The 11,878-nt window shown below is 44.8% G+C and overlaps 1 non-coding gene across 1 annotated transcript; it reads left to right on the forward strand.

Annotated features, from left to right (window-relative positions):
• The first annotated feature begins 294 nt into the window (after nt 1-294).
• Nucleotides 295-438, forward strand: LOC136143164 (small Cajal body-specific RNA 20). The gene has a single exon (XR_010657861.1). It is a non-coding gene; the product is annotated as a small Cajal body-specific RNA 20 (non-coding RNA).
• The last annotated feature ends 11,440 nt before the right edge of the window (nt 439-11,878 follow it).

Consider the following 11,878-nt stretch of genomic DNA (forward strand, 5'->3'; position numbering starts at 1 on the left):
CTCAAAACTTTGAAGGTGTGAGGAATCCTCATGGCGTACGTTCCACTCTGTATAACTCTTTCCCACCTTTCTCAGGTCGGTGAAACTTTGTTTGAAATTGTTGTTTTAGTTTGTTTTGTTCTTTAGACATATTTCAAAGGTTGCAACTCGCCCTCCCACCTCCACTATAATGCAAAACCTACTATGTTAGCAACGCTCTCAGGCTGGCATATCAAAGAATTCCAGAAAATGAGGATTTAGGGCTGCCACTCTCTCCACTACTTTACCAAACACTTAGAAACTCCAGCAGGAGAGGGCCTCTCTCCCATGGGGCTGTGTGTGGGGTGGAGGGGACCTCTACTCCTCAGCCCTTGGGCTGGAAGCGCAGATCAGCCCTGGGGGAATTCCTGACGGGGCTGCCATGAGCTGGGCAGCCTTGTTTTCCTACCTCAGACGTTTGTAGTTGCTGGGAGCCCCTACTTGGTCTACACCAGGCTGGGCCCTACGTGGCAGCACTGGGCACGGGGCCTCTGGCTTTCTTTCTCAGGACACTGCCAGGCTCTCATGGGCTGGTCCTGGCCTAGGTTGTCCCCAGGCAAGGACGTATGCACCCCCAACAAGTGATCACCTACTGTACAGACACCCGCCAGTGAGGGGGCCTCTCACCTCCTGCCCTCCTAGACACAACTGCTTGTTCCCGGCGGATGTCACCTGGAACGGGGTCCAGGCACGGAGGCTGTTGTAGAAGGGCTTCTGAGGCCACCTCAGTTGGGGGGAAGCTCACCGTTTTCCCTGCCTGGTTTGACCTGGGCGCCAGCCAGGCCGTTCCAGCCCTCAGCCCCCAGCTGTGTCTCCTGCACAGGGTCCCGTGCAGGATTGTGTGGCGGGGGTGGCGAGGAAGAGCCCTGAGTGGGTGCTGGAGAAGAAGGGCACTGCGGGCGTCAGGGCAAGGAAGTCAGACCTGCCCCTCAGCACACTGGCAGCAGCTCAAGCCCTGCCCTAGGCAGCTGCCTCCAGTGGGACAGCTCGGGGACCCAAAGCCTGTGAGCTGTGCCACCCAGCCCGGGCCCTCGCCTCTGGAAAGTGTTCGACATTCAAGTGCCTCCTTCATCAGCTGACAAAATGGTGTTTTACAAAAGTTCTAAAAGATTCTAAAGTCCTAAAAGTATTTTCTTTGCTAACCAAAGTTCTGAGAGCATCTTATTTTGTTCTAAAAGCAAGAAACCACTCTCTGTGGAAAAGATAACAAAAGAACAGCTGCGGGAGGAGCAGACTTGGACTCTACGCTCTCCCCTCCGCATCAGCGTCACCTTCACTAAACATACATCAGTTGCTCGTCTGTTGTGTTCTGAGTGTGAATTATCCCCTCACTCTAATGCCTAAGTATTCACATATTCACTCCTTATGCAAAGCATTTATGCCTGGTTTTAAATAACTTAATATACTTGGGCTCCTCGGTGCATTAATTTGAATAATTGCCACTTCAGACTTAACCTCAGTGTGACTCCACACAGAAGTGGTACCTAAAGGATGCCAGTGTTAGAAGGAATTGAACGTGTGTGTGTGTGTAGAATTCAGAGACATATATGTTTATATAGGTATAGTTTATAGAAAGGTATATACATATATATATATATTCACCTGTATATACAAGGAATAATATACTATGGTAGGTTTTTTTTCCTTTAGGAAATTAAAATCTTCTGGTTATGGGCAAGTTCCAAAACCTTGGGTTTACTTTTCCCATTTACCTCCAACCGAGACCCCAAAGTTCAGACCTTATTTCCCAAACATAGAAACGGTTTCAAAAACAAACCGACATGAGAATGTCCAGGACAAAGGTGTCCAAGTCCCAAACCAGGTTTTAGAATGGCTGCCCTGCCAAGGTGCTTTTTTCAGGTTTACTGACCTTCACTTTGTCTTCAGTCACACCCATGCACCTTGTAAGCTCCTCTCTGAGGGGAGAAAATTGGAAGTGTTCAGCATTGGGGGTTGTGGAAGAAACTGAATATAGGATGCTATTTCATCCTTTAAAAAAATTTCTTTTCTGGAAAATGTCAGTCACTTATTTTAAGAACTAATTTCTGCAGTACGAAAACTCACACATTTTCAGGTTATACAGTGAAAATAAGTTGACAAAGCATTTAAGGAAAGCCAAGTCTCATTAGTAAAGGAGGCACAGTTCCCAAAAACACATGAAATTCTAATCCAGTTTCTTTTAGTGTTACCAACTTCAAAAATGAATAAAAATCTCTGACAAAATATCTTTACCAACTTTCAATCATTGCTCTTGCCCATTTTATGATTAAATTGGACCTTAAAATAGCTTGCTTGCTGGACCAATCTATCAGTGATGAACAGGTTGGAGTACGTCCTAGTAGATACGAAAGGACGGCACAAAATGCTGTTCATTCGCTGGTTGAGCTTATTTTTAAAAAAAATTTTATCACCAACTCCCCAGTGCTGACCTAGTACACTATTCTGTAATCTGTAGCTTGAGGCTTGCTTTAGAGACAGTTTTCTCACAAGAGCAAAATTTAAGGGAATGCAGAAAAATCACTAGTCAAGATAAATAATTTTCAAAACCACTATTTTAAAATACAAATATCAATGTAAATATAATCCATGAATAACTGATGATCAAATCTTCAGATAAAAGTAGACTCCAACTCTGCATTTGCTCCACCACGCCTCAGGCGATTCATTATTTATGTTAACCGGCGGCCCACAAAGCTCCCCAACGTGACTTATTCAAACACCGCAGGGAAATATCGACCTCGATTCCCACCAGGCAGAGCCCCCGCCCCCGTCCTAGGCCCCGAGTGCGCCGGAAAGGCCAGGCCGCCGCCAGGCCTTGGGGCTTTCAGATCCGGAGCCGAGGAGAGGGACTCGCGAGAGCGCCGTCCACCACCCGCGCGGCAGCCTGCGCCATCCGAGACACCCGCTTACCGCATGCGCGCGCTGGGGTACTGAGTGTGCTGGAAAACGCGCTCCAGGTCCTGCACCTGCACCTGCGTGAACCTGGCGCAGGGGGCCCGCCGCGGCCCGTCTGCGGCCTCGGGACCCTCGACGGCGGCCCGCGGGGGCTGCTCCTCGCCGCCCGCCTCGGCCTCGGCCTCGCGGCTTTCGCCGTCCGCGGGGCCGGCGGCTCTGGCGCTGACCTCGCAGCCTTCCTTTCCTTCTCCTTCGTCTCCCGCCTCTTTCCCTTCCGCGGCTGCTCCCTGCTCCGGTTCGGACTGAGCCTTCTGCTCCTCTCCCCCCTCTCTGGGAGGCGACATCTCTGCGGGCTTCACCTCTGCAAGGGAGGAAACCCAAAGAGAAAGATCAGGCCGTCGAGTGAGCCCGGCTCTGGGGAGGGCCTGCGTCCGAGGGGGGTCCTGCCGTTCGCCCCCCCTGGGAAAGTACCTTTCCTGGAATCCGTTAAAGCGAGTGCCCCACCCGCCACTGACCTTTCGCTTCTTCCTGCTCCTCTTCGACCCCCAGCTTGAAGAATCCGGCAATGGCTGCAGACGTGACGCCATAGGCATCGTGGCTGCTCTGCGGCTGACGCTCCATGTTCCGACTGCTGTCGAGGAGGCTGTGAGCTTCAGCGGAGGCTGCTCTGGATCTCCTGAGACCCCCGGCTCACGACTCAAAGCTAGAGCCGTGGCCCAAGATCCAGCACGTTAAGGCTCCTCTGGCGGCTGGTCGAGTTTCAGAGAGTCTGGTATGACGTCCGCTGTGGGTTTACCACAGCCTGCTGGGGGTTGGGTTAGCTGATGTGCGCATGCGGCAGGGCGTCGCCCGTCTAGGGGCCGTCTAAGGGGGCGCGGGCAGGGTGCGCAGGATGTTGCGCGCCGCCCAGGCGCTGGCAGGGAGCATGCGTGAGAGCAGAATTCCGGGTCCCAGGTTGCAACCTAGCTAAGTACTACGCACTTGGTCAGGCGCTTTCCCAGACCATGGGGCTGTGCCCGATTTGTGGAGGGTAAGAGAGAGACCTCACCCAAGCTCCATAGACCTTGGAGAAGCGTTTGGGGACTATCTCTTGACCGAGCCCTCCATATCCGGCAGCCAGTACCAAGAAGGGAACAGTAATCAAAGTAATACGGTCGCCCCTTGGTATCCGCGGGGGACTGGTTCCAGGACCCGCCTCGGATACCAAAATCGGCGGATGCTCGAGTCCCATAGTCGGCCCTCCGCATCTGCTGATGTGAAACCCATGGCTATGGAGGGCCGCCTGTATATTTATTGAACTTTTTAAAAAAACACCTGTGTTTAAGTGGACTTGCAAGTTCAAAAGCCATGTATTTGAAGGGTCAACCGTATTATTAGCTAGGAGTTTGCTTGCTCTGAATTTTTGCAATGAGGCTAAAGTTAGAGTCCACCATACTCCCCCAGGGTCTCCGGGAACTGGAGCTTGTTATGAGTATGCGGGGTGCTCAGATGCACTACAGGGGTACAAACCAACCTAGCACACCCCTTAAAAAAGTCCATGGCCTGTAGATTTTTAGTAATGAATCCACATCAGATTGCAGAAGTTGAAACCTGCACAGTGCTTAGAGCATCTGAGAATGCATAAAGTGCAAGGGCTCCTCTTTGACCTGGTTTTGACTATGGATAATGCAACTTCTGCGATGCATCTGGCTATAGACCTTCTTCAAAAGCCTACTTGTTCCCTGTCCTGGGCGAGTGCTGTGGACCTGGTCGAATTCCTCCCTTTCCTGCTGCTGCCTCCTCCCCTTTTCCTCTAAACCTCCCTTTTCTAGAAATATCTTCCTGAGCTCTTGCTGCGGAATAAATAAAATTTATTTATTGTCAAATACAGAGAGCCAGACCAGATTGAGGGCCCTGAGATTCTTCCTACAAGGAGTGTTTTGTGGATGCTTCAGGATGTGTTAATATTCTAAATATTAAGACTAGCTTCTAACAATGGACTCTATGCTTGACAATGTTTGTGAAGTATCTTAATTTTACGTGCACGACCACCATTCTCATTAACCCTATTTTATATCTGAAATTAAACTACGTTCATGGGCCCCAATTGTATCATGGACCCTTAGTCACCTCATGTACTATGCCTAATAGATAACTACCCCCTGCCTCATGCTCCCAGAGAATGGGTAAGAAAACAGCTAAAATGTTTGGTTGGAGACTTCCCTGGTGGCGCAGTGGTTGAGAATCTGCCTGCCAATGCAGGGGACATGGGTTCGATCCCTAGTCCGGGAAGATCCCACATGCTGTGGAGCAACTAAGCCCATGAGCCACAACTACTGAGCCAACGTGCCACAACTACTGAAGCCCGCGTGCCTAGAGCCCATGCTCTGCAACAAGAGAAGCCACCGCAATGAGAATCCCACGCACCACAACAAAGAGTAGACCCCACTCACCACAACTAGAGAAAGGCCGCGTGCAGCAACGAAGACCCAACGCAGCCAAAAAATAAATTTTAAAAAAATGTTTGGTTGGCCAATTCACTCTCAAAAAGATGGTAAGAGATTACAATCTGACGGCCTCTGTCTTTGACCAAGATATTACCTTCTCAGGATAGCACTTCCTGGAGCCAAACTACTGACATCAGAAACCTTGCTTTCTCCCCACTTGCTACCTGGCTAACCTGAGTTACTTATTCTCCCTTAGCCTTAGTTTCCTTATCTCCAAAATCGAGATGACAACAGTACCTAATTCTTGGGGTTGTTGTGAGGATTAATGGAGATAATTTTTAAAATCTTTATAAGTGACCATACCATGTTGCCTCCCATTTCCTTCCATCTTTTTAGTAATTATTTTTCATGAGGGCCCAGGAGAGAAGATAAAGATGGTTATCATCTGAGTGTTGGCAATGAAGAGAGGATATTTTCTTGTGAAAATAATGTCCCTGCCATGTCTTCTTGTACCTATATGTGCTTCAAGCAATAAGCCTATGTTGACTGCTGCATGTAAAGGGCAGCAATGTGGGAAGGCCTGTGAAAGCCAACCTGGCCATTGTGCTGGAGGTTCTCACTATCTGGGGAGGCAAACTGGCCCACCTAGGAGTAGGAGGACCCACAGTATGCAGGCAGACCTCCAAGTCCCACACCTTACTTACTCTGTGACCCTGGGCAAGGTAGCTGACCTCTTAGAGCTTCAGGTGCCACATCTGTAGGATGGGGATCGTGATGGTACCTGCTGTACCGTGTTGTGAAATTTACATGAAGGAATACAAATAAGGCCCATGGTGAGGGCTCAGATAACTTTAGCTGATGCTAGAGTTAAGGGGTCGGGACTGACTGCGGTCATTCTGCACAGGGGCCTGCACTGTGACTGAGGATGCTGGACACGGAGTGTCGCCCCTGCCCCTGAGTGGATATGAGAGTCTGTGGAGTGGCACAGAGCTGTGCTTGCTCAGGCTGGTGACACCATGTGGGTGCTCACTGTGCACCAGGGCCTGGCTAATCGATCTTATAGCCGTCCCCTGAGGAGGGGGCCATCACTCTCCTTAGTTCCTAATGGAAGAAGTGGAGGCTCGGAGAGGTTCAGTGACTTTCCTAAGGTTACATAGGTCAGTGGAAGAGGGCCAGGATTCAAACCGTTGAAGAGACTTTGTTCTTAGCAGCCCGTGGTAGAGCAGGTTTGTTTTTTGTGGGTAGGGTGTTGTTTGTACATCACAGGATGGATCAGACACTGGCAGATGCTGTGCAGGTTGTGCTGAGAATCCCAGTTGAAAGAAGTAGCATGGTGTAAATCAACTATACTTAAAAAATATAAAAAGGTAGATGAGCAGCCCCCAGGATGGATGAGTGCAAGCTTGTCTCAGGGAACCCCAACACAGCCAGGGTGGCCAGTCAAGTGCATGCAAAGTGTGGCCTTGAGAGGGAATTGAAGGGAGAACCTGAAGATAACACTGTAGTGGGTGAGAAGTAAAGTTTAAAAGGTGGATTGAGGTCAAAGTTATGGAAGGAGTCAGAATGCCAGCATCTGGGCATGGATAACTGTAATGGTTTTGGTCAGGGGGCAGTGATAATGAAAGTGGTGTCTTAGGATGTGGTGTAGAGGGGGACAGTCTCTAATGTGGCACCCTACTCAGTTCATTGCAGTTGTTGGAGTGGGGTACATCGACCAGACATAGGGTTCCTGACTTGGAGGCCATGGTTGGCCATTGGGGAGATCATGAGTCTTTCTGAACTTGAATGTAAATTTTAAGAGTGTGTGCACCTCTCATCAGATAATCAAGGGGGTACATGATGACACTATCTCCTCCCGAAACACAGAAGACCAGAGTTTTGAGTAAAGATGCCAGGCTTTAGAGTTGGAACACCTGAATCTGGTTTCAACGCACAGCACTGTTCTTCTAGTTCCCTTCTCATAGCAAGAACTTTGGCCCCATGTTCTTGTCACGTGACACTGAGCATGCCTGACATCTCTCTGAGCTTCCGTTCCCAATTGTAAAATAGAGTGACTATTATTACCTAGTACTACTAGCTAAAATAAAGATAATCATCTTACAAAATACTTTTCTTTTTTCTTTTTTTTAATTTCTTAGTCTCTGTCTACATTTCACTTAACATAATGCCCTCTAGATTCATCCATGTTGTGGCAGGATTTCCTTTTCTCGTGACTGAACAATAGCCCATTGTTTATGTACACCCGATCTTCTTTATCCATTCATCCATCAGTGGACACTCAGGTTGTTTGTATGTCTTGCTATTTACAGAATTCTTGTGAAGCGAGAATGAAGTATGGAAAGATACTTTATTAATTTTAACTGAGTAAAAATATAAGGGGTGACTTTTATTATTGTCATTAGTACTAATGGATTTGGCTTTTTATTGTTTAAATACCATTTACCATGAAATTTTCAAACATACACAAAAGTATTCAGAATACAGTAATGCAATAATGAACCCCCATAGAAATCATCATCCAGATTCAATATCAGGATTTTGCTAAACTTGCTTCATCTATCCTGTTTTTTTTCTTCCCTCTCTCCTTTGTTCCCTCCCTTCCTTCTTTCTGTCCTTCTCTCTTCCTCCACTCCCCACTCACTCTCCTCTTCTTGCTGTGCTGATTTAAAAGAAACTCAACACAACATGTATTTTCATCCCTGTATCTTTATGTGTATGCCCTTTCTAAAAAATACAGACTTTTTTCCTACATAACCACAGTGCCATCCAGGCGCCTGAATGGTAATAATAATCTCTTGGTGCCATCACCCAGTCACTTGTATTCCGCATTCCCTGATTGCCTCAAAAATGACTTCTTACAGTTGGTTTTTATAGGGTATAAGTTTTTCTGTGTCTACACTGATAAAGTAAAAGGAAAACTCGGGGGGGGGGGGCACTTGCATATGTAATCCCAGCCTTAGAAAGGGGAGGAGGAAATTAAAGACAGCCCTGGATATATACTACTGCTGGTGGTTGTATGTGGCAATAAAAGTGATTCAGTGTGGGTTTTTAAAATAAATTTATTTTATTTATTTATTTTTGGCTGCATTGGCTCTTCGTTGCCACGCACGGGCTTTCTCTAGTTGCGGCGAGCAGGGTCTCCTCTTCGTTGAGGTGCGTGGGCTTCTCATTGCAGTGGCTTCTCTTGTTGTGGAGCACAGGCTCTAGGCACACGGGCTTCTCTAGTTATGGCACTCAGGCTCAGTACTTGTGGCTCACGGGCTCTAGAGCACAGGCTCAGTAATTGTGGAGCACGGGCTTATTTGCTCTGCAGCATGTGGGATCTTCCCGGACGAGGGCTTGAACCCATGTCCCCTGCATTGGCAGGCGGATCCCTAACCACTGCGCGGCCAAGGGTAGCCCCACCTCAGATTCTAATTTTAATCCAGACTGAACAAACTGAAAGCTAACTGTATTAGCAAAGATGTTTCAAATGTAAAACAGTTTGTTATGTTATTAACAGAATTATTTACATGTATATTTACAAGCAGTCCTTTTGTACATAAGTTTTACTTTTAGTTAGTTGGAAAAAGATTTTTGACATTAGGTAAAAATATTACTAAAATAGGGCTGAGGTGGTACCACATTATAGTAAACTATTAGAAAAGTGATTCTCAAGGTGTATCAATAATAAAGCAGATGAAAACTTGAGTGACAAAGATCTAGTAAAATTTTCTAGTAGAAAAGTCAATGCAACTCATGCTATAAAACGAAAGTGGTAAAGTCATATAAATAAAGCAGAATACTGTCATAGGCTTTATTTTTTTAAATAAATTTAAACCATAATTCAAAAAGAGTCATGTACCAAAATGTTCACTGAGGCTCTATTTACAATAGCCAGGACATGGAAGCAACCTAAGTGTCCATCAACAGATGAATGGGTAAAGAAGATGTGGCACATATATACAGTGGAATATTAGCCATAAAAAGAAACAAAATTGAGTTATTTGTAGTGAGGTGGATGGACCTAGAGTCTGTCATACAGAGTGAAGTAAGTCAGAAAGAGAAAAACAAATACCATATGCTTACACATATATATGGAATCTAAAAAAAAAATGGTCATGAAGAACCTAGGGGCAAGATGGGAATAAAGACACCGACCTACTAGAGAATGGATTTGAGGACACGGGGAGCGGGAAGGGTAAGCTGGGACGAAGTGAGAGAGTGACATGGACACATATACACTATCAAACGTAAAATAGATAGCTAGTAGAAGCAGCTGCATAGTACAGGGAGATCAGCTCGGTTCTTTGTGACCACCTAGAGGGGTGGGATAGGGAGGGTGGGAGGGAGGGAGACGCAAGAGGGAAGAGATATGGGGATATATGTATATGTATAGCTGATTCACTTTGTTATAAAGCAGAAACTAACACACCATTGTAAAGCAATTATACTCCAATAAAGATGTTTAAAAAAATAAAATAAAATAAATTTATTTTATTTATTTATTTATTTTTGGCTGCATTGGGTCTTTGTTGCTGGGTCTGCTCTTTCTCTAGTTGCGCGAGCGGGGGCTACCCTTCGTTGCAGTGCGCCGGCTTCTCATTGTGGTGGCTTCTATTGTTGCGGAGCACGGGCTCTAGGTGTGCAGGCTTCAGTAGTTGTGGCATGCAGGCTTCAGAAGTTGTGGCACACGGGCTCAGTAGTTGTGGCTCATGGGCTCTAGAGTGCAGGCTCAGTAGTTGTGGTGCATGGGCTTAGTTGCTCCATGGCATGTGGGTTCTTCCCAGACCAGAGATCAAAACTGTGTCCCCTGCATTGGCAGGAGGATTCTCAACCACTGCACCACCAGGAAAGTCCCTGTTATAGGCTTTAGGGTAATGAGGTTAGGTGAAAAAAATGAACAATTCTAAAATTGCAATAAATCCTCAGTGACAAATCTTGGTTGTTTAGTTGGGAGTTCTAAGTTGTTGTCTTTTTAAAATTTTTATTGGAGTATAGTTGATTTACAATGTTGTGTTAGTTTCGGGTGTACAGCAAAGTGAATCATATATATATATATATATATATATATTCACTCTTTCTTTAGATTCTTTTCCCATATAGGCCATTACAGAGTCTAAGTCTTTTTTTAACCCCATTTTGAAAGCCCTTGGTATCAAATATCATCTGGATAATCAGTCATTAAGGATATATTCTAAGACTTCACTGCTAAAGATATTCATGATCGTGATTCATATTTGAAACTCAAGTCACTGAGACACTAAATGTAAAACTAAATGAAAACTATAATATTCATATCTTAAGGATGCTGCATTTTGCAGTAATATGTATTTCTAGGCTAAGACTGTTTCCCTCAAGAAAAGTATCAATAGAATTTAAAGGATAAACTTCTAACCAGCTGGCAAAATTTACTTTTAACATTTCATTTATTTCAAAATTGATTTTATTGCAGCCAAAACAATGGAATTAACTGTACACAATAAACTATTATATATATACATATATATACATTTAAAATTTTGGGGAATAAAGTTTACTTTGGCAGAGAGTGTTAAACAAAATTAATGCTGCATACGTTAGTAACATAACTCCATATCCTTAATTCGGTAGAAGTGTGACATTTTCTTGCTTTCCTGTGTTCTGCTAAATCACCACAACCTAAACTGCTTTATAAAACGTATATGCTGAAATTTAATTTTACTGTTTTTGCTTACTCTCTGATTACAAACAAAACTTTTCATAAGGCTCTTCTAATTCTGGGTCCATCTCATCATCAGTATCATCCAAGTATGGATCAACAGCCCCCGATAAATTTGTTCACAGATATAGAGAACAAACTAGTGGTTACCAGTGGGAAGAGAGAGGGTGGGAGAGGCAAGATAGGGGTAGGGGATTAAGAGGTACAAACAATTATGTATAAAATAAATAAGCTACAAGGATATATTGTACAACACAGGGAATATAGCCAATGTTTTACAATAACTATAAATGTACTATAACCTTTAAAAATTGTGAATCACTATGTTGTAAACCTGTAACTTATGTAATATTATACAATAAAAGAGGTTAAAAAGTAAAATAAAAAAAAAGAAAAAGAAGTCAGGGTAAGGATAAAGTGCCAATTTTTTTTAATTAACATAAAACCTGAAACAGTAAAACTAGAAGAAAACATATGGGAAAAGTTTCTTGACATTGGTCATGGCAATGATTTTTTGGTCATGATGCCAAAAGCACAGACAACAAAAGTAAAAGTAGACAAATAAGACTGCATCAAACTAAAAAGCTTTCTGCACAGCAAAGGAAACAATTGCCAGAGTGAAATGGCAAGCTATGGAATGGGAGAAAATATTTGCAAACCATATATCTGATAAGAGGTTAATAACCAAAATACACAAGGAGCTTGAACAACTCAATAGCAAAACACAAAACAAAACACGACAACAAAGCACAAAATAATGCAATTGAAAAATGGGCAAAGGTGGGGGTGGAGGGATAGATTGGGAGTTTGGGATTGACATGTATATATTGCTAGATTTAAAACAGATAACCAGGGGACT

The sequence above is a fragment of the Phocoena phocoena genome, chromosome X, assembly GCF_963924675.1.
Source record: "Phocoena phocoena chromosome X, mPhoPho1.1, whole genome shotgun sequence".
In the NCBI taxonomy this organism is placed as follows: Eukaryota; Metazoa; Chordata; class Mammalia; order Artiodactyla; family Phocoenidae; genus Phocoena; species Phocoena phocoena.